At 45.8% G+C, this 21,918-nt stretch overlaps 1 protein-coding gene across 5 annotated transcripts in view; it reads left to right on the forward strand.

The window, feature by feature from the left end:
- The window catches only part of KCNJ1 (potassium inwardly rectifying channel subfamily J member 1), a 661,201-nt gene that overhangs the window by 412,749 nt on the left and 226,534 nt on the right, over window positions 1-21,918 (forward strand). The window contains exon 1 of one of the 5 annotated variants that reach the window (XM_078683903.1): window positions 10,860-10,974. The exons of the other annotated variants lie outside the window; for them this stretch is intronic. The gene's annotated coding sequence lies outside the window, so the exon portion shown is untranslated. Of the gene's footprint in view, window positions 1-10,859; window positions 10,975-21,918 lie in introns of those variants that run through there. 5 annotated transcript variants of the gene reach the window in all.

Here is a 21,918-nt window from a genome sequence, read left to right on the forward strand (position 1 = left end):
ACTTTCACGACTCACCAAAAATCACATTCCTTTGTTTGGGAAAGGATGGTCTAGGCTGCCACTGAGCTGGGGGCACCAAATTGATTGCATGTAATAGGATGGAAATGTGGCCCCTCTGAGGGGGAGGGAAATGCCACTTTGCGTAGGGTAACTGAACCCCTTGCACTCGAATATGAGGGATGTACTAGGATTGTTGAGTTTTTCCTGTATGGATAACTGTAAGTGCTTGGTTGATTGTGCTGCTCGGCCTTATTCTTAGAATACGTTTTCCCATGCTATCATCTTGAAGTGGTAATTGAGTAATTCGTAGCAAGTATGGTGGATGAAAGTCAGGTTTAAAATGTGATGTTTGTTCAGTACACGCTCTATTTTTTAGTGGCAGGTATATAAGGTTACAAATGATAAGGAGTGTAGGAAGGTGGATATCTGACTATATGGTTACCCCAATTTTTTGCCTAGTGTTTAGCTGGTTTTTGACTTAGTTGGCCTGGGATCCTGCTATTCAGGGCCCCATGCTAGCTGCTCTCCCTATAAAATGGACTCCAAGTGCTTTAGGTACATACCTAATTGGGAATTGGGTCACCTCTGTGAGCCCCTGTTTAGTGTACCATAGGTGCTTGGACCTATGCACCTGGTAGGCCTTGTGCCTACCAGGGGCTGCAGCATGTATTATGCCACACCTGGCTGGCCATCCAAACTGACACCACAGGCTGATCACTCAGCTTGGGTAAGGTGGTGTAATCGCTCCTTACTTAGATATAGTATATCTATATCTACCTTATATATAGACACATACGCACCTATATGTCACTCCTATGGTAGACCTTGACAATCCTGGAGGCAAAGTGCTTGGTGTTATGTGAGAGGGTGCCCTAGCATGAGCTGAGCCCCTCTGCAGCTTTCGGAATCATGTCCTTATAGCTGTTCTATGATATAGCCGTACCATATACTCTTAAGTGCATTATAATCCTCGCAGTTAATGCTAACTTTGGTTTGGCTTTATCCAAACATGTCGTGTAAGGTGTCAAACACTTTGGAATACTACCCCCCCCCCCCACCGGTTCTGGCGGTGGGGGTAGCATTCCACCCTTCTAGAGGGAGAAGACATGTAGTTACTGCTTTACCCGGTTAAAGTTAAACAGAGCCTCAGCATCACAAAATGGATGCTGCTGCAACAGACACGAGTCTGACCTCCTGCAGCTGGACGAACCTCCGGCAAGGGAGGCCTGGACAATAGGTTTCCTGTCAAGGGAGGTGCTAGCACCTCCCCAGACAGCCTGTAGTGTATTGGGACAGGGTGTGTTGAATGGAAAGATGCTTTGCCAGACGCTGCCTGGGGCACACAAGGTGCTCCATGCATAGCCTAGTTCAAACCACTCCATCCCCGCTCTGGCCATGAAACTGGGCAAAGAGAACGGGGTGTAACCACCCCCTCTCAGGGTCCACCCAAAGGAGGGACCTAGCAGGCAATCCAGCCCCTAAAATCAGTATAAAGATAGGAGCTGTGTCTAGAGATATTAGATTATCCTGGACTGAAATTCTGAAACAAAACTCTTGGACCTTCGACGTTCTATACCGACTAGAAGACTGAAGACATCTCCCTTGTGGTCAAGGCGTGACCACCCTGTGCAAACAGGCACCACCATTAACTTGCCGGTTTGATTTGTCGATGCTCCTGCCGGAATCCGAAGACTCAGCAACTCAGGAACTGGACTTACAGACTTCTCTGACTCCGACCCAAATCCACAGCAAAGCTGAGACCTGTGGCGGACACGAGAGATGTGGGACTGGACACCCTGGCCTGCCTGCACTTTGCTAACAGTACATCTACTGAGGCACCCTCGCAGTTGTGCATTGGGGTTTGAGAAGCCCCACACCGAGCACTATTTGCACCGAAGCTCAGCCCTCCACACTCCACGAGTGCCGCGTGGGGCCTGCTCTTGCATTTCAGCTCAACGCATCTTCCCGGTTGCTATCCTGTTGGCTAGTTAGCCCTCCGAAGACTTTATTTTAAAACTACACCATTTGCCTGGTTGCTCCAGGTTTGCTCCAGCTTCCCTGTGAAGGAAAAGCTCCCCAGACCTCGCTGGTCTGAACTGAAGCCAATCTTCCCTTCCTGCATGGATTGTGTTTGCCAAGGCTTGTTAGGTCTAATCCGGAAACCAACACCACAGTCAACTAGATCTTTTGTGGGACAGCTCAAATCCTGCTCCTGGTTGTCGTCAACGCCTCCTGGTCCTCATGGCTGCAGAGACAAGCTTCACCTTCTTCACCTGAAACACTCGACATCGCCTGGTTCCTTCCTGGTGTCTTCCTGGTCACTGGCTAGTGACCCAGACTCTGTCCCTTCTGCTTTCAGGTTCTTCTCATCTTCGATTCACCCTTGGATCCACCCGGACACTTTTCTCCTGGTCGCCTGCAGCACTTCTTTGCAGCTCTCCATAGGAAATAGCGACGAAACCCGACACGAAAAGACACCTATGCACCCGACTTCCCTGAGTGAGGTAACTCGAGTACTCCAGTGCTCCCGTGGGTGTTGACTCTCGAAGTGTCCTAGTTTAAATGGGTTTTACCGTAGTCCATCTGGAAGTGTCCTTAATCAACTACTTTGTAACTTTTTCATTCCCATTATAACTCAATGGTAACTCGCAACTGTGTTCCCACACTGCATGCGTCTCCTGTGGGTCTCCTACTTCCTAACCTTTGGTTCTGTAGTGTAGCCCCAGCGATTCAGTAGGCCCTAGGCTTATTCACTCTTCCTGAAGTGGTCCTGATACCACTTACTTAGTATATGGTTCGTGAGGCCCCTAGGGCAGAATTGTATTTGTGCAACCTATAGTATGCTTAATGAGTAACTTGTGATGTATTTCGATCTCTGACCTCATAAAGAGTGCAGAGGGGTTGTGTTAGTAATAAATACATATATATTTGATATATACCTTGTGTGGTGTCTTTTCATTTGGTATTCAAGGGATTATATATGATAAAACAGCTGGCTTCACATGCTCTGTGAACTTTTAGCCTAAGACTGCTGGTCCATGCTACCACTAGGATAGCTTGTCTATAAGGTTAACTTTACAACCACCATCAATAAGGGTCGTTTAGACTGGTGCAAGGTGCCCACTAGAATACTGGACATCATATGCCAGGCTAACTTCTCACAAGGAGAACACAAACAAATTATCATTAGTATTCTATCTGAAGCTCTTCTCCGAGTCTGAAAACTGCAAGTTCTGTTAGTCTTTGCTTAGCAGGAATCAAGACTTTGCAGAAGAAAGTGAGGAATCTGATTCCTGTGCTTTTCTGTAAGCAAAATGGTCAGGCCTATGAATAGTGTAAGGTGATGAGCAAACTCGGTACATGTGATGACATTTAGGTTGATTCTTGTGGAGTGAACAGTGACTGCATGTTGGTTCACTGATGTGCAGCCACTTGTGAAATTGTGTAGGGGGTATATATATTTTTTGCACTTGCCAGTCCTGGTTCGTGTACAGCTTAATTTCCAAATGTATGTGTGCCCTATTCATTTTTTTGGTTTAGAGTTTTCTGTGTTGGTTTTGAAGATTTTTATACCACTAGCCACTCTAGTGATAGTAGAAGTCTTATTAAATATAGGTGAATGGAATGCTTATATTTTTGTACTCAGATATGCATGATATGCCCACAAGCTAAATTGATGTTTTTATTTGTGTACATGTAAGATATCACAGCCTCGCAGTCTATTAGTTTCTTTTTTTGAATTTATGAGTGATACTCTTGAGTCTTCTGCATTTGTCTGTTAAGGCCGGTTTGTTTCAAGCTGCGCAGATGTTGTAGGAAAGTTGGTTTCTGTTGCAGTAACCCCCCCACTTTTTGCCAGACTACTGATGCACTTTCACTTGGAGTGCCCTGGGTCCCTGCCAATCAGGTTCCCAGGGCCTGTGTTCTTTTCCCAAAACTAAACCCAATTGGCATCTCTGGCCACAGGTCAGCCCCTGGTAAATGGTACCACAGGTACCCAGGGCACTGTGACCAGAGAAGGACTCTAAGGGCTGCAGCACTTATTGTGCCACCCGTAGAGGTCATGTACCACTACACTTACACACTGCCTTTGCAGACTGCGTGTTTTGGTGCAGAACAAAGTGAAGAGTCGACATGGCACACATCCCTGTGTACCATGCCTACAATCCACTGCCCTGGCATAGATAAGTCACCCCTCTAGTTGGGTGCACTATACCAGTGGTGAGGGTACAGGTGCATGAGCCCTGTACCCCTACAGTGTCTAGATCCATTTTTAGACATTGTAAGTGCAGTGCTGCCATTAAGAATATATGGTGCTGGGAGTTTGTCAATATGAACTCCACAGCACCATAATGGCTACACTAAACACTGAGAAGTTTGGGATCAAACATCTCAGCACATTAAACCCACACTAATGCCAGTGTGGGATTTAATGACAAATGCACACAGAGGGCATCTCAGAGATGCCTCCTGAAAACTAACCCACCTCTAGTGTCCCAAATGAGTGGCTACTTAGGCAGCCATCAACAGACAGGTTTCTGGACCCCTGGATCGAGAGCCTGCTGCTCTAGGGGGCCTGAAACAATGCACATCCTGGGACGAGGTGTCAAGTCTCCTCCCCCAGGATGGGCAGGGTTCACAAAGGGGAAGCTTTAAAGGCATGCTGCCTTTGTGAGCTTCCCCAGACCACTTGCTGCTTTTAGCAACTGGTCCCCACTGGTCCTGCCCCCCACTTTGGGCGGAAGAACCAGCAGGAAAACAAGTGAGGGAGAGAGGTGTGCCCACCTCGGCCAACTCCACCCCTCAGGTGGGGGAGACGAGGGAAGCACTATTCAGAGTCCCCACCATCTTGTGGATGGGGGAACCCAACCAACCAGGGACAGGCTCATGCCCCCTTCCCACTGGAGGGTGGCACAATAGGGGGTGTACCCAGCCCAGGGAAGGGACCCATTGGTCTCTGCCCTCTACCTACCTGTAACACACCAACATCTAGTATTTAGGGGGCAACCTGAACCTTGCTTCCTCAGATCCAGAAACGACAAGAAAGAAATGAAGGACCGAAGAGCCGTGCAGAGCTAAGAGGACGACACCCACTGACTTGGCCCTAGCCCTACAGGCCTGTCTCCCCTCAAACCTGCTCCTGCGAAATCCCGGTGTGTCCTGCAGCCAGCAACCTCAAAAAACCCAGGAGGACCTGCCTGCCTTCACTTCCAAATACTGCTTCTCCCGTGAACACCAGATTAGTTCAACTGCAACCTCTGGCAGCAGCCGGAGACCACGAATCTGCCCCACTCTGCACCAGCAGTCCACGGCTCGAGCTCGAGTGGCCAAACACCATGAGGAGGTCACCTCGGCATTCCTGAACTGAGATCATGTGACACCTGAACTGCCTCAAGCCTCCAGCGGATGCCTTCAGCCTAAATCCAGAAGGCCCCCCTAACCGCGACCCAGAGCTGGTAAGAAGATCCGACCCCAAAAGGCACCCCTGCACCCGATGCCCCACAGCCTTGTGTTCCCAAACCGACAGTGCCTAACCAACCCCTAACTTCCCAACTCACCTCTCAAAGTGGTGGTCGCCCCCAGAAGTCCTATGTCTCCCTGCCTTCAGTGCTTTTGCAAATCAGAGGTTCTCTATTAAAAACAACAGGGCACCCCACCTCGAAACATCACCCTGCACCGGACCACCATTGTGCCGCTGAGGGTGCACCTTTGGTGCTACTTTGTTTTCCCATTTGCCCTGAGCTAAAGTCCAGGAGCTTTCTTCCCATAACCCAGTGGCCTGCCTGGCAGCGGCCACCAAGCAGAGGCCCCCAATCCCCATTGGATAACATTGAGCCTCAACACACTGCACCTGGCTGCCCTAGTGCCGCTGAGGGTGTAACAAGAGTGCATCACTGACCCTGGGGGACCCGGAGTCTAACCCCAGAATCTTAACTCCCAGAGTCTAACCCCAGAACCTTAACTCCCAGAGTCGATAACTTACCTTTGAACCGATAACCTGTTTTTCCTGAATGGGATAACATTGACATTTTTCTTCCAAAAAGTTTTTAAGTGCGGAGTTTTGAAATCTAAAAATATTCTTTAAAAATTGCACGAATAGCCAAAACGTATTTACTTACCTGTTTGCAGGAAATGGCCCAATGCTGAATCTTGATCCAGCACTGAGTTAGAAAAGTAATGTAAAAAGTGACTTACCTGTAATTTACTGAAAAAGCCTGTTCATTTTAATGTACTTTATTTGCTAAGAATTGCAATCTACTGCATCCCCTGTTAATCAAAAAAACAGTGATGTCCCATCAACTGACCCTAATCTCGCAGGCTATTCAACCATACTTAACCCTGCGGGTGACGGAACATGAAAGGTTTCTGCTGGCACGTTTTAGATTTGGGATCCTATTTAGAACCCTGAGTTTTCCTCATAACAATGACTGGTCAGCCGGCATAAGTAAATGCCCCTGTGATGATATTTCCTCTCAGTCGGATATCCATATTTTATTTTTTTGTAAATTTTATACTGTGCCAAGAGAAAGGTGGATCAAGCCAGTTTTAAAGTATATGAATCTTAAACAATGCCGCCCCGCCTTTCTAGCAATTCGAAAACTTGAAGATATATTTACTGTAGCATCTGTCTCTGTATTTCTTAGAAATGTTTTTAATTCAAGAAAATCGATAATGTTTCAAAGATAATGAGCCTATGTTTTATCTGTATTTATCTTGTGTAAATAGTGCTAAAATGTGTTTTATGTACTTTTATGGTTATCTTTGTTTTATAACCGAATAAAGTCTTTGAACTGAACTAATCAAAGTACCATTCCTATTGCATTTTCAAACTGTTCTACATTCAGCAACGTATTACTGTAAAGTACTTAATGCTTACCTGTGCCAAGCTTGTTTGGTTCTAAAAATAAAACAGTATATTTTTTATGCAAAACCAATTGATCTAGAGTGCTTAACACTGTCCTCTGATACTGCCTTACTGCTCGACCACTCGACCACAAATCGAGAGTAAGGTTCTATCTAACTTTAAGCTCTGCCTACCTCTGGGGTAATTTGGACTCTATGCACACTATACCTCATTTTGGTGTAGTATATATAGAGCCAGTTCCCTACAGATGCCTTTAACTTTTGTGGCTTTTTTGATGTCTAGGCATGTGTAACAGCATGTTTAATCTTATGCATTTATCGCTGAGAGCCTTTGGATTTTCTATTAAGCAGTGAAGTATGCGAGTCGTTTGTCATATATAAACACGTGAATGGTTCTTAGTCTACAGGTATAGATGATTATCTTGACTCTGCTCTCTTTGCAGCTACTTGATATGTATGTTTTTTGTTCAACAGTTTCCAGTTGCTCTCTGTATTTATAGTAGGTGCATTAATTTGTTTGGACTTATTATTGTGTAGGCATGAGGCCCGTTCTCTGGGTATTGGACCTGACAGAATTTATTGGAGAGTATCTGTGGTGAATGTTTTCACCCCCACTGGTGTTCCAGGGCTCCAGTTATTATTGCATTACAAATGGATGTCAAAGTTTCTCTATTTTTGCATTTGACGCCCTAAGACCAATGAGGCTGAGCCGTTCAGGCTTAGTCCAGGAGACTGTTTGTAACTTAGATGCTGTACAACACAAATTATTACAGTCAGACTCCGTATCCATACAGAGCGACACCTGTCAAACATGGATATTCTTTTAACATGAAGGAAAGTGAGCAAATAAAGTTCGGAAGCCACAGGAAGGCAGAAGGTTCCAGGCCTCTTTAGGTCCGAGATACAAATTTTTCTTTTTATTAATTTCTTTATTGATTTTTTGCAAATAAAACGTAGGTGAGAAATAAATAATATCCAAACAATAACATAAATGTATACAAGTGCAAGGGGAAGCCTATATGCAATAAATGTTCATTAGTTCCATGTGTATTCCTGATAAGATTGCGGCAAGAAAAAAAATTGGAAAAGTAAAAACATGGGTCCACTCCGAGACTGATCTAGGAGGAGAGGCATGGGGGGTCATTAGGATGACGGTTCGGGTATGACGGAACTCCGCATCGGTTCTATAGAAAACAGGATTACATCAGTGCTTTCGGGCTTCACCTCACCATCTAGCACGATCCTTGTACTCCACTCCTAATTTTGAGCAGTGAGCACAACCAACTGCCGACTTTCAGCAGCATTCGCTCTTGTGCCAATCAAAGATGTTAAGTAGCCTGCCTGAACCGTAATATCCACACAAGAAAGTTAAAAAATTATTTATATTTCGTCAGTACCCAAGTTCTGGGGAGTGCCACACAATAAATTGTTTTACTCAACGCACATTTGAAGAATCATACCGCCATTAGAAGAGACCAGATCACAGATTTTAAACCTGTTCAAGAACTTACTCCGTGTCCTCACCCAGATACTGCACATATGTATCAAGTACAGAATGCCCCGTAGATTCTAAAGTATCAAATCGACAAATGAGAATACAAAACTCCTGATGAAGGCCAGTCGCCGAAACGCGTTGGATCTAGTTTTGTAATGGGCAATGATAATCAGTTGTTGATTTATGGATTATTATATGTATGGTAAATCACTGTAATCAGATATATTTCGATGCTGAGAAATCTACATGAATTGTAAAATAAGTATACTAACTGTTATTTATATATATAAAAAAAGTGATATATAATAAAAAAAATGTTATAAAAAGTGTGGAAAAAGCAAAAAACAATCATTAAATAGAAGTTTTATAAACACACACATCACGGCATTTCAATCTATATTTTTTTGCAATGTGTGATAGAGTATAAGAAACATACACATAACCCGGTGTACAGGTCAGTTTTCAAAAAAATAAATGTTCATCAGTTCCATGTGTATTCCTGATAAGATTGCGGCAAGAAAAAAAATTGGAAAAGTAAAAACATGGGGCCACTCCGAGACTGATCTAGGAGGAGAGGCATGGGGGGTCATTAGGATGACGGGCGGACTTTGTCCGCCCGCCATCCTGTCGGAATTCGGGACCGCCCGCCATAAGGGCGGGGGTCCCGTGGGGGGTATTAGGATGTGCCCGCCAGAGTGGCAGGCACATCCTGCATTTTTAGCATTGTGGCACCGCCCGCCATATTGCTAAAAATGCATTGATGTATTTGCATAAACAAAGCGCCAGGCACCGCGCGGTGCCTGCCGCTTTGTTAATGCAAATGAAGGGGGTACCACAGGTACCCCCCATGTGCACCCCCACCTCTCCTTCACTCTGGGGGCCCGCAGGGGACCCCCAGAGTGAAGACCGCATGCCTTTCCGTGGCTGCATCGCCGCCCCGGAAAGGCACATAAAGACGCCCATCATAATATGGCTGGCGGTGTCTGATAGACACCGCCACCATATTATTCCTTTTCCGCCCCGGCCGCAAGGCGACCGGAGCAGAAAAGCGGTGGACGGTCTTTCCGTCCGCCGAGGTCACCCCCGCCATACTAATATGGCGGGGGGAAAACGAGTGTGGATGTCGGGCAGATTGCCCCCGGCAGGATAGCTGTGGCTACCACCAGCCTGGAGGGGGCAATCCGCCCGACATCATAATGGGACCCATGGTGTCTATAGCGCCAGCAGGAGAGTGGTAAGGCAAGCAATGTAAAGGAGTGTGTGACATACATTATGGGGAGAGCAGATTACACCCGGAAAGTGAAGATGCCACAGGGATGTGAGGCATTGGGGCTAGAGCTTTAGTTTATGAGATGTGAGAATGCTGCTGTTATATACGATTATAAATATTTGTATCAAAGTGCAATATTTTTTAATCACAGTCAGGGTCGTGGGCATTGAGCACAAAAAGTTGTAAATAGGTATGCAGTGGTTGCCATATGTTTTTAGGCCTGGAAGTGGGTGGCTGGAGAGTTGCGTAAGTATCACTTGTCTAGTCGCAATTCACCAGATCTTGAATACAGCCCTTGGCCATGGGAATGGATGTAGCCCCCAAATGTAAGGACACCTCGCATTTAGCTAGTACATAGCGCCGGGCCCCAGCAGGGAGCGGTCGAATGAAGCCCAGTAGTGCAGTGAGGGGCGTTGGGTCAAGTTCAGTTTGGATAATTTGTGACAGGGTATGAAACCCTCTTCCCAGTAAGCAAGTATAAGTGTATGAAGTTAGCATACATACAGATGTATGAAGTTTGCATGATCTGCTGCTCATCAAGGGAAACAATGGGATTTGGTGGAATCCAATTTGGCCATCAAAAGGGTGGGGGTGTAGGAGTGCTGCAGATATTTGAAACGTAGTAGCTTGTGTCTGTGGTAATTAGAGAATATTCTGGTCTCCTCACAGCAATAGTATCACATCTTATTCAGCAGTGGGGCTCCCAGATCCCTTTTCCATGCCGCCCTCGCTCCCTGTCAACAGTTGGGTTCAGAGGTGAAGTTGTATGATAGTCGGGATATCAAGTGGGCCCCGTCTGTGGTTGTAACGGACAGGGACAGGAGGGAGTAATCAGGAGGTTCTAGGGGGCGGGCGGGATCGTGACGCATGGTGCACTGTGCAGTCTATGCAAAATAAATCTTTCAATGTGTGCTACATCTTGCCACTCTTCAAGAGAAGTGACCGAGTGCAATCTCTGAACTTTCTGTAATTGGATCTAGATATATAACACAACAACTAGCATACATTTAAAACCAGCCAGGACTATTGTCTTAGTTAATTGCTCTTAGGTGTTTAAAGATAAATAGTAACAACAATGATCAAATGTTTTACTTCTGAAATTGAGACTGTGAATGAAACATTACTGAGGCCTGTGGAAGTTGTAGCTGTCTTCGGAGTCTCAATCACTCATGGTATGTTCACTCTGTTAGACATGTATGACCTTTTTCTTTCCACATTTTGTCCAATTGTAGATCTTACACCTCCTCTCCTTCCTCGTTGGTGGCTTTGTACATGCTCCTGAATACACCTGCTGTGAACTCCTTCACTTTATCAACCCCAAAACACACAAAGCACCAAATCACATGTAAGCACTGCATTTTCTTTTACTTTCGCTGTGTACCTTACTTCACACATTTGCACAGGATCACAATTGTAACTGAGATACTTCACCATTGCTATGTGCACTTATGAGCAAGCATTCTGAAAACGTTATGACCCGCTGACTGGCACTGTGAGAAACTTGCACTGCGTCCAGGCCCCGCTAGAGAGCTCTCAGTCTTGGCCATCGTAAATACCTGGGGTAAACTTTTGTTCAGAGAAAGCTATATTCGAGAATAATACGGTGGCTGAAGAAAATACTGTAATATAGCAACTGGAAAAAGCAAACACTCTTTAGGGAATGCAGATTAATTGAATCATGTGTAATATAAACATGAACAACATGTATTAGCTTGACGTTTTTTACATACAGCGTTCAGAAAATGATCACTGCTTTTACCTGTGAAGTTAAGGACAGGAATATAGGGCCCAATATTGACCCGTTTCAATCTCCATTTCCAATTAGTAATGGGTCTGAGACCTGGGCCACATAAAGCCTACATGATTGGTTTGATATGGCTAAGGTGATGTATGTTTATGATCTGCTACTTCTAGAAGAGGGTTGTGAGAACTGTTCCTTACATGTGATTGATCAAAGCCCAGTCAGTCTCGCCATGCCTTCTATATCTAGGGGTTGTATTTATAGGAGTAAGATGGATGGGTCTGCCAGGATTTCTTATCTTACTACCCCTTTAATATGGCCTAGCTTTTCTATCTAAAATGTCTGTTTGACCATACAGAACCGCCATATATGTATGAAGGTACTTATGGTTGATGCAACAATATTTTGTAGATGTTGTGGGTAATATTTTGCTGAGCCAGTGGCAGTTAAATACCATTAATACATCATCGTGTAGTCTGATTCTCTATGGGGGGTGCTCTTATGGGTTTTGGTGGCACACCCAGGCAGTGCACCTATACTATCTGGGCAGTGAAGTAGTTCAGTGGTTGGGTGCAGAGAGAAAGATCGTGTTCCTTAAAATCTTCATAAACAGTAATCACAACATGATCTCATAACTTATCACAATCAAAAATACATTTATGCAAGACATACCAAATGCTTTCCCAAAAAACAAAGCTAAATACCTTGCCATAACCTCACAAATACAAAATAGCTCTAAATAACAAAATCGTACATCATCTAATCAGTACACATAGCCATTGGGCATAGTCATAACTCTGAGCAATAACCAAAATACACATACCAAATAACCATAGCTATTAACTATAGCCCTAACGAATAAACATAACCATCACTAATAACCATAGCTCTAACAAAATACACATCCTACATCTGCACCGTTAACCAATTAATATTAACAGAACCGTGATCAATAAACACAACAATCACATAACCTCTAACAGTAGCAAACATTCAGTACTATTCAATATATTTATTCGGCAGTAGAAGAAGCAGCCATTAAACTACATAAAATAGATTAATTATTTTATACATTACCCGAAGGTGTCAGAGCGCTTTACATAAGAACCAGTTGCGATACAGAAGGACTTTGTATCTTATATGTAACTCATGTAATCCAAACAAAAAAAATTGCAAATGTACAGGTTGTAGAGTCACACAAGGAAGAGATACAAATGGATAAACTCTAAGAGTCACATAGGAATGGTAGAGAGTACAAAGGTCTACTACATATAATAGTGGTTAGAGTTATCTCTATATACATATATATACAAATAGTAGATTTTCTCAGGTCAAGACCCAAAAAACCAGGAGAGCAGAGTTCCATTAATTGGGGTCGGAGGGGGGATGCAGTCACAGCACCAAGGGAGGGTGGGAGGGATACAAGGGTATGGAGAAAAGACAAATGAGAAAAAGGGTCGGAGGGGGGATGCAGTCACAGCACCAAGGGAGGGTGGGAGGGATACAAGGGTATGGAGAAAAGACAAATGAGAAAAAGGGAGAAACATTTGAGGATCGTCAAGGGGGAAACAAGGGAAAAGGGTAAAGGATGAGGGAATGGACAAGATGGCGGGTCAGGGTCTGGAGAAAAGCGGCAGAGAACAGCAGCAAAATGGCGGGCAGGACAAAAGAAAAAAAAAAGTAAAGAAGTCCATGAGAGTAACCCAGTGAGTATGAATTAAAGTGCCTGAGGAAGTCAGGGGGGGGGTTACATAGTTCAAAAATCAAAGTCAGGAAGGGAGAGGAGGTGTGTAGGCTCGGGTCCACTGGAGTAACGTTGAAGACAATCAGCTGGTCGTGGCTCCCGCGCCCCCATACCTGGGAAAAGTTCACTGGGGTCTCCAAAGTCGATGGCGAGGCAAAATCCAGGAAGATAGCCTGCATGGGGAGGCAGCGAGGCGGCGGTGAGACTGGCAGGCAGCCAGTGGGGGCAAAGCTCCGCCAAGGCTGGTGCCACTTTCAACAGTGACGGCGATTCGGTCCGAGGCAGCAGTAGAAAACAGCAGCGCCAGCGGGACGTGGAATGTCTTTCTCCAATGTCCAGCTGGGAAGGAGACGGTCCCGGGAGAAACCATGCCGGACTCCCCAATAGCTGAACCAGGTGGCTCCACTGGACATCAGCAAAGACGTCTCGCTGTCCCGGGAAGAGGGGAGAACACTCCTTAAAGCCATCCTACATCATCTGGAGCCATATGGAGGAGCCGGAGCAGCGCCGAAGCTGGATGGGTAGAGCAGGAAGGTAAGCTCTGAGTGCGGTGAATGAGTCCGAATGAGAGGCATCAGTGGTGTGGGAATCCATGCCCCAATATCCGGCTGGGTAGGAGGCGGCCTCGGAGGAAACCCGGGGCTGACTCCCCAATAGTCGATCCAAGTGGCTCCACCGGGCATCGGCTAGGTCTTCTCCGTGTCCGCTGTCCGGGTACATCATCATCAAAATAATCTGCTCAGGCCTACTGCCGTCCTCCACATAGATCCTTGGGTCAGAACCTTACTGCAGTAGCATTTGAACAGCAGCTATGTGCGCCCCAAAAGCTACCCGCCGCAGACGAGCTGAGACGGAGCATCAATTCATTCCACATAATCGACATGTTACATACTTCCTTTCAGTGTCATACTGCAATTCAATAGGTCTCTGGAATCTGATATAATTTTTCCACTTAGATTCACAAAAAAGAAGAATGTTAAAACAAACTTGGTGATTATTCAGTGCAAGCAGATATTTAAAAGCAGCCATATGGGACCTGATATTCTGTGCAACAAACAACGGCTTAAGGTGCCTGTATTGAGAATACATTTTACGAAACAAGATAGTGCAACGTGCTTTGTCTACTTCTGTCATCACATGGACATAAGGCCAAGGTTGAGGGACAAGACCTCATAAAGGGAAAAGTAACCAAATGGTGCACAATTCCATGTCAAAACCTGGTCAATACAAAACGATGCTGGATATTAATTACACAAGACCGATATTTCTGATCGCCCCTCCTCAAATCAAAGGGACAGATAAAAGGCAATTGTCGGCTACATCTTCTCAGTGCCCTCCCGCCATTAATTTCCATATAATACAATGTGTCTTTGATACCGTTCTTTGTGAAGGACAACTCTTCGCGTGGATCAGTCCACACTGACAATTTAGATACAATTCTAAAAGACTGCACGTTTACTGGCCTGGGGATATGTGATACATTGTCCAGTGCTAAACAATGAATGCCATATTAAAAGCGGTCTTACTAAAATCAAATCCTCCAAATACTGTGGTCCCACTTCACGGTGAATGATCATGGCTGATGCGGTGGCTGTTAGACAGACTAAACGTTTAAGGAAATTATTTTCCTTTACCCGTAATGACTTACAATAAGCATAACCCCATAGGTTGCAGCCAGGGCCTGTGCTAAGCATGGGCAGTGTGGGCAGCTGCCTAGGGCCTGGCACTCTGCCTGCCAGGATGGGGCCCCCACAATGGCAATTAACACCCCACTAGTCCTTGTGTATGTCTGCCGATCAGAGTGAAAGAAAAGCTTCACAAACGGGCTCATGGGAGGGGGCCCCCCCTTCTGGGGCCTCTAAGGGATGGTGTGGGAAGGCCTAGGGGAGGGTACACCTCTCAGGCAGCCAGTTTAGAGACTCGGCAGAGCACTCATTGTCAGCACTTTAGCCCACACAGGTTTAACTCAGCCCCCAAGCAATTCTCACACCTTCAGTTCGAAATGGGAAACAAGAGTTGCTTGGGGTGGCTGAGAAGAGGAGCTGCGGCCCAAGTGGAGTCTGCACAAAGCAGCTTCCCCGAGATCAAAAGGTGTCACTTATGTAGATTTCAGGGGCCTCCCACATTCCCTTTTGCCCAGGGCCCCGAAAATCCTAGGACTGGCCCTGGTTGCAGCAGCCACCCGCCGGCCTCATAGATCACTATCACCTCTTTAATGCGTCAACACCTCAGTTTAGAGAAAAACCTAATTATCTCATGAGAGTTTTGCCCATCTTTTCTTTAGCGGTTAAAATCTATTGAGACGAGGAGCCAGTACTAGTAAATAGGACTGCCAGGTAACAAAAAGAATTAACTCTCGAAATGACAGTGTTATGAATAAAAAAACAACTATATTTGATAGGTTTACGGCCACATATAATGGGAACAAATTTTTGTTTGTTAATCACCATTTTATTTTTCCGCCATAAAATCCTTAAAAGCATCCATAAGTCTGTGCAAGCCAACTGGGGTCCTAGACATAAGAACAGTGTCATCAGCATATAATGACTCATGGAACATCAGCTTATATGGACTGCAGAGGTATCTCCACCCGATTAATAACAAGCATTTACAATGCAATAGGTCTCGCCCTGACATTATTTTGAGCTATTGAAATTGTAAATTACATTGTTTTTTTTCTTTTTCTTTTGTAAAACATAAATAAAAGGCATTTGCTATTGACTATTGACATTGCAAATAACAATGCCTTATTTGTGTTTTCTTTTTTTAAACATAAATAAAAGGCATTGGTATTAACAATGCCAATAACTTAATCTAAACTTTTAGCTATTGGCATTTTAAATTACAATGCCTTTTATTTACGTTTTACAAAAGAAAAACAAAAAAAACCAATGTCATTTACAATGTCAATAGCTCAAAATAATGTCAGTTTAAGACTTATTGCATTGTAAATGCTTAGAAACAAAATAACCTTACGCACAAAATAACACTCAGCAGAATCAAAAGGACATGCAGAAAACAATTACAGGGCCTGTGCGCTCTTGCCCCTGCCTCCCCTTTAACTCCGCCCCTCCCCCTTTCAAAAACACATCACTCCTTTTAAGCAATTGTCCTGGGGTCCAGTGAAGGTCAGGCAGAGGAAAAAACACTCCAGTTCTAAGGTGTATCCGGGAAGCCAAATCTGTGAACTGGCATGCAAGCAGAAATCATGGGATGAAGGCCTTGCTTGTGGCCCTGCGGGGAGCTTGTGCAGAAAGAATAGCGACAGACAGACATGGAGGACCCTATAGCAAGAGGTGGGCACTCCTGCATCAACATAACCATAAGGTGTGTATTTGCTCACGTTCACCCGTGGGCATCTTGGCGCCTAATAACTGATGTTTATTGTTACCCAACTTAATGGTACTCATTTGATTGACTTCAGATGGATGAGAGGCTGTGATTTGAACCTGTGTCTATTATTCAACAGGGAAATGAGTTGCCCCCGCAGCAAGCAGAAATCCCCCCCCCCCTCCTCCGGAGTAAGAGTGGGAGCTGAACAGCAAGAGGCGGTCAGGCTTCCCACATAAAAAACAAACACTCATAAACCCAATAGTTCTGGCTTTATTTTGCCCCCATAGGCAGCTAAAGGCATCCACACGACAGATTTTTCAGGCGTTGGGTGCAGAAATGCTGTTAGACCTATTGCAATACCGGAAGAAAAGTAGGACAGTTATTGCTTTCTGCAACAGAAACGTACAGGGATGTGACAACCTGCCATGACTAGGTAAACTTTACAGATGTAAAGTAGTGCCTCAGACATTCTGGTTAAGCAATTTCTAGAAGACTGAATGATCCATCAAACCTCCAATAGCATGAAATAGGAGGCTGTTACTCTGGGGAGTGCTAAGGCTTGCTATGCCTTAGATGTTAAAGAATTTTGAAACAATTGGCGATGCAGACAATTGTGCTATAAAGTAAGCCCTAAAAATTAGTGGAATTAAGTCTTGCAGCAAGGGCCTCTTGGAAGGGGGGGGGTCACTACAGGTCTCGCGGCCTGTTCAGGAAAAGTGTGGGGTGCAGGACGAGATACAACAGGATGCATGCATATTTCTCTAACAAGAAAAGCAATAGTGCTGGGGTTTGACTTCACTAAGTGTGAGGGGTAGAGGAAGAGGTGCGGGTATCCTCCACGGTAGTGGGGTAGGGGGGTAATTGTGCAGTTATCCGTTTCTGGACTCTCTGGGATATATGCCATTCTAAAGGTGGCCCAGATGCTTAAATGCCAAAGCCTGCCTGGGCCGTGACCACCTTATTCAGCTGTTGGGGGGTCTGAGACCCCCCTCCGCCATGGCATGGTGTTCTTTCAACCAACAACAGGTGGGATCTGGGAGGGGTGGTTCATGAGCTGGGGTGGGAGGGTGTCAGGCCGTCTCTGCCAGGGCCTCCCTTAGCTGTGACCTCCTCGTCCAGGGAGCACGTGCGCTCTCAGGCCCCCTCCTCCGGTGGTGAAGGGGGGAGCCGAGGCCTTTCCGCTGCCTCAGACCTGCAGGAAGGCAGCTGCTCCCACCAGCTGCAAGGAAGATGTTTTCAGATTTCTGAAGTCTGTCGCCTTGTGCCAGGGAAAGGCTCTCGTGGAGAAGAGAGACCGGGAGACTGTTGGAGGGAAGTGCGCTGCCAAAGCGGTTCTGAGGTAGCCACCGGGAGTCAAGATGGGGCGAGGAAGAGATTTCACGATGAAGGGCGGCAGCCGCAGTGTGACATGTTCGCTGGATGAGGGGAACCCATGGGGTGTAAGATGTCGAGGCGGCAGTAGGGGCAGGGGATAGGATATATTGGCTAAGAAAGATGGACTATGCGGTAATAATAATAATAATATCCACATTTGTAAAGCGCACAATCACCCGTTAGGGTCTCTAGGCGCTGGGGGCCGTCGGGAAGATTAAGCAAGCTATTGCCCAGAGTCACATGGTGCTGGGCTGACCTGCCGCCGGTGCCGGGGATCGAACCGTGATGCCCAGATTCCGGAGTCAGTCGCCCTGGCCGCGGCGCCACACCTCTTCCTCGGTACAGGCATTAGGGTGAAAGAAAGATGGTACGGCTAGGCACCAGCAGCTTAACAGATGTAAATAAATTGCGTCACTTTTTGCCTCTTTCCTCAGATTGATTTTAGCATGGCAACATTTTTAAAGCCCCCAAAAAAACGAAGTTAACAATTTGCACAGGTTTATACGCTGTTTTTTATTGGACCCAGTATCGCCAACAACTACAAGAGTGGGGAGAAGCTGAGATTTAAAAAAAGAGTCCTCAACACAGTTATTCGACAAGAAATAACTAAAGAGTGTAAACACTGTTGCAAGTACAATATCAACACTTTTTACATCGAAGTCACGGTTTTGTGACAGGAACAGATTTGGCTCTGCCTCCTTACTTTCAACTCCCCCCAAACTGCCCCCTCCCCTACAAGTCCCTGACCCCACACCGGCAGTAAACAGTTACAATGCTAGTCACCAGAGCCCGTTTTCGCAAAAAATGGTATTGACATTTCACCTGATTACATATATACAATATGGAGAAACGTTTGTTACGAGATGGGCGTGCAAGGGAGCAATGGGCTCACGCAAGAGGGTATGTGGGTTCCACCCCCCCTTTCCTTCTGCAAAACAAAACCTTCCTGCATGTCCCGCAACAGCCCGAGTGTGATATAAAGTATAGTGTCTCACCAGCACTTTTCCCATTCACCCAAGTCTCACAAGCAAAGCACGGTTGAACCCCCCGCCACGACTAAGCCCTATTACCTCCTATCACCTGCTGGCAGTAAGGGTTGGAGCCCAAGTCTGGCATGTGACACGTGTCACTCTGTCATGTGGCATATGCCACATCTGATGTGACATATGCCATAGATTTTCTACTTGGTCTTTCATTATTATCAGTTGAGCATTTCCAAAGGACTATGTTTCACTCTGCTAAAATAAATAAATTGTTAAAAAAAATAAAAATAATATTAAAAAATAATTTCCCGAGGTGGGGTTTGAACCCTGGTCAAAACTCACTCAAAACCCTGTGTCATGTGGCATATACCACATCTGATGTGACATATGCCATAGATTTTCTACTTGGTCTTTCATTATTATCAGTTGAGCATTTCCAAAGGACTATGTTTCACTCTGCTAAAATAAATAAATTGTTTAAAAAAATAAAAATAATATTAAAAAATAATTTCCCGAGGTGGGGTTTGAACCCTGGTCAAAACTCACTCAAAGCCCCTGTACATTAACAGTGAGCTACTTACTCTGCTGAAAGTTCCCCAGCCAAAGGTATCTATGTCATAGAATAAGGTTGTCAGTCCTTCCTCTATTTCTATTGTCTTTGGACTGTAGATACCAGAAATCTTCTCTCGATTTACATTCTTTAAATACAAATAGCCCTTCCTTTCATACAGTCTGCCACTAGCCCCATGCATTTCCAATTCTTACACAATCATCCCTAAATTCTCATTCCACTAAATAAGTGATTTCTTTCATAGCAAACCCCGTCCCCCCTATCCACGTGCCACACAGGATGCCATTATCAATGCCTGACATGCACTATGAGTAAGGAGGCCATAGTTCTCCCAGATACTGCTAGGGGGTCATTTACAAAGGCACAGCTTTCATTTGTGGAATTTAGAAATAAAATAAAAAAAAAAAAAAACGATTTTCCCCACCTGGGGTTTGAACCCTGGTCAAAACTCACTCAAAGCCCCTGCACATACACAGTGAGCCACCTACTCTGCTGAAAGTTCCCCAGCCAAAGGTATCTATGTCATAGAATAAGGTTGTCAGTCCTTCCTCTATTTCTATTGTCTTTGGACTGTAGATACCAGAAATCTTCTCTCGATTTACATTCTTTAAATACAAATAGCCCTTCCTTTCATACAGTCTGCCACTAGCCCCATGCATTTCCAATTCTTACACAATCATCCCTAAATTCTCATTCCACTAAATAAGTGATTTCTTTCATAGCAAACCTGTCCCCCCTATCCACGTGCCACACAGGATGCCATTATCAATGCCTGACATGCACTATGAGTAAGGAGGCCATAGTTCTCCCAGATACTGCTAGGGGGTCATTTACAAAGGCACAGCTTTCATTTGTGGAATTTAGAAATAAAATTAAAAAAAAACAAAAAACGATTTTCCCCACCTGGGGTTTGAACCCTGGTCAAAACTCACTCAAAGCCCCTGCACATACAAGGTGAGCCACCTACTCTGCTGAAAGTTCCCCAGCCAAAGGTATTTATGTCATAGAATAAGGTTGTCAGTCCTTCCTCTATTTCTATTGTCTTTGGACTGTAGATACCAGAAATCTTCTCTCGATTTACATTCTTTAAATACAAATAGCCCTTCCTTTCATACAGTCTGCCACTAGCCCCATGCATTTATTATTGTTACACAATCATGGCACAGGGAACCCCAGGTGCCACCTAGAATAGGATGAATGAAACATCTGGGCCGCCATTTTTAGGACAGCTTCTGGGCACCCTCTTCGTTCAAGTGGGTCTCCTGGAGGCACGCAATGGAGACGCCATGGCGTTGGAGGAATGAAAGGACCCTGTATCTTTTAGTGCAAGTGCCCAATCCACGCACGTTCCAAGTTAAGAATTTAAACCCCATGACAGGAGATCACGCCCAACCTGGACATATATTACAAATGGTGTGTTCCGCCACCCACGGGCCCAACCAGCATCCAGGCCGGGGGACCTAGCCCATCTGATCAGCCATTCAAATAACAGAAACACAGTACTCTCGATGCCAGCAACAATTTCCCCTCCCAACCCCACCAACACCCCAAGCCCCCCCAACCCCACAACCCCCCCATAACATCTACCCCCACCCCCACCCACGAGCAAGATGACAGCAACAACAAAACACGCTATCCTGCCCTCCCCCTGCTGGTGCCAGGATGTACACAGCCACCCTATTCGTCCCATCCAATACACACACACACACACACCCAACCAAACACCACCCACCCCCCTTCTAGCTCCCCATGGGACCCAGACGTACAGGAATGAACCTGGGCTTGGCCGCCGGCATCAGTCCCAAAGCAGGGCCCTCCCCAGCCAAAATAAAGACAGACACCGCCACATAAGGTCGTTCCAACGGGATACAGGTCCTACGCTCCTCTCCGTCATTCAAGCTCGAACAGCACGGCTCCCAGGTACCTCATACAAACTCAAGGCCCAGCACTAAAGCCCCCAAAGCAGAGCACAACACTCTTCACTCCAACAGTACCTTACGACAGAGCCGTCCCCTGCAGCAGTTCAGACATTCCAGTCTCTGGGATCACCGGAGCCGTAGAGTCTGTACCTGGCACAATGTCCTGCAGGGTATCTGGAACCAACACGTCCCCAGGGGCGGATGCGCCCGAGGACTCTGGACCATCCCTTGCCAAGGAAGGTCCCAACGGCTCCGCCTTCCGCATCGTTGTCTCTGGGGATGGTTCCCCCAGGTCTCATGGGGCCCCCCTCACTCTCCCGTGGGCATGTCGTCACCCCTGTATCTCCTGCCACTCCCACACCTCAGCGGGCTATTCGAAGAAATGTGCCCGGCCCTGAGATATCACCTTGACCTTGGCCGGATATAACAGCATATATTGTAGCTTCATCTCCTGGAGCTTCTGCTTGACTCCCAGGTAGGACTTTCGCTGCTCTTGCACCTGTTGGGTGTAATCAGGATAGATGCATATGTGGCTGTTCTCAATGGTGAGAGACTCCGTCTACCTCGCCGCCTTCAGAATGCAATCCCGGACTATATAGTTCAGGATCTTCACAATCAATGCCC

The sequence above is a fragment of the Lissotriton helveticus genome, chromosome 3_1, assembly GCF_964261635.1.
Source record: "Lissotriton helveticus chromosome 3_1, aLisHel1.1, whole genome shotgun sequence".
NCBI lineage: Eukaryota > Metazoa > Chordata > Amphibia > Caudata > Salamandridae > Lissotriton > Lissotriton helveticus.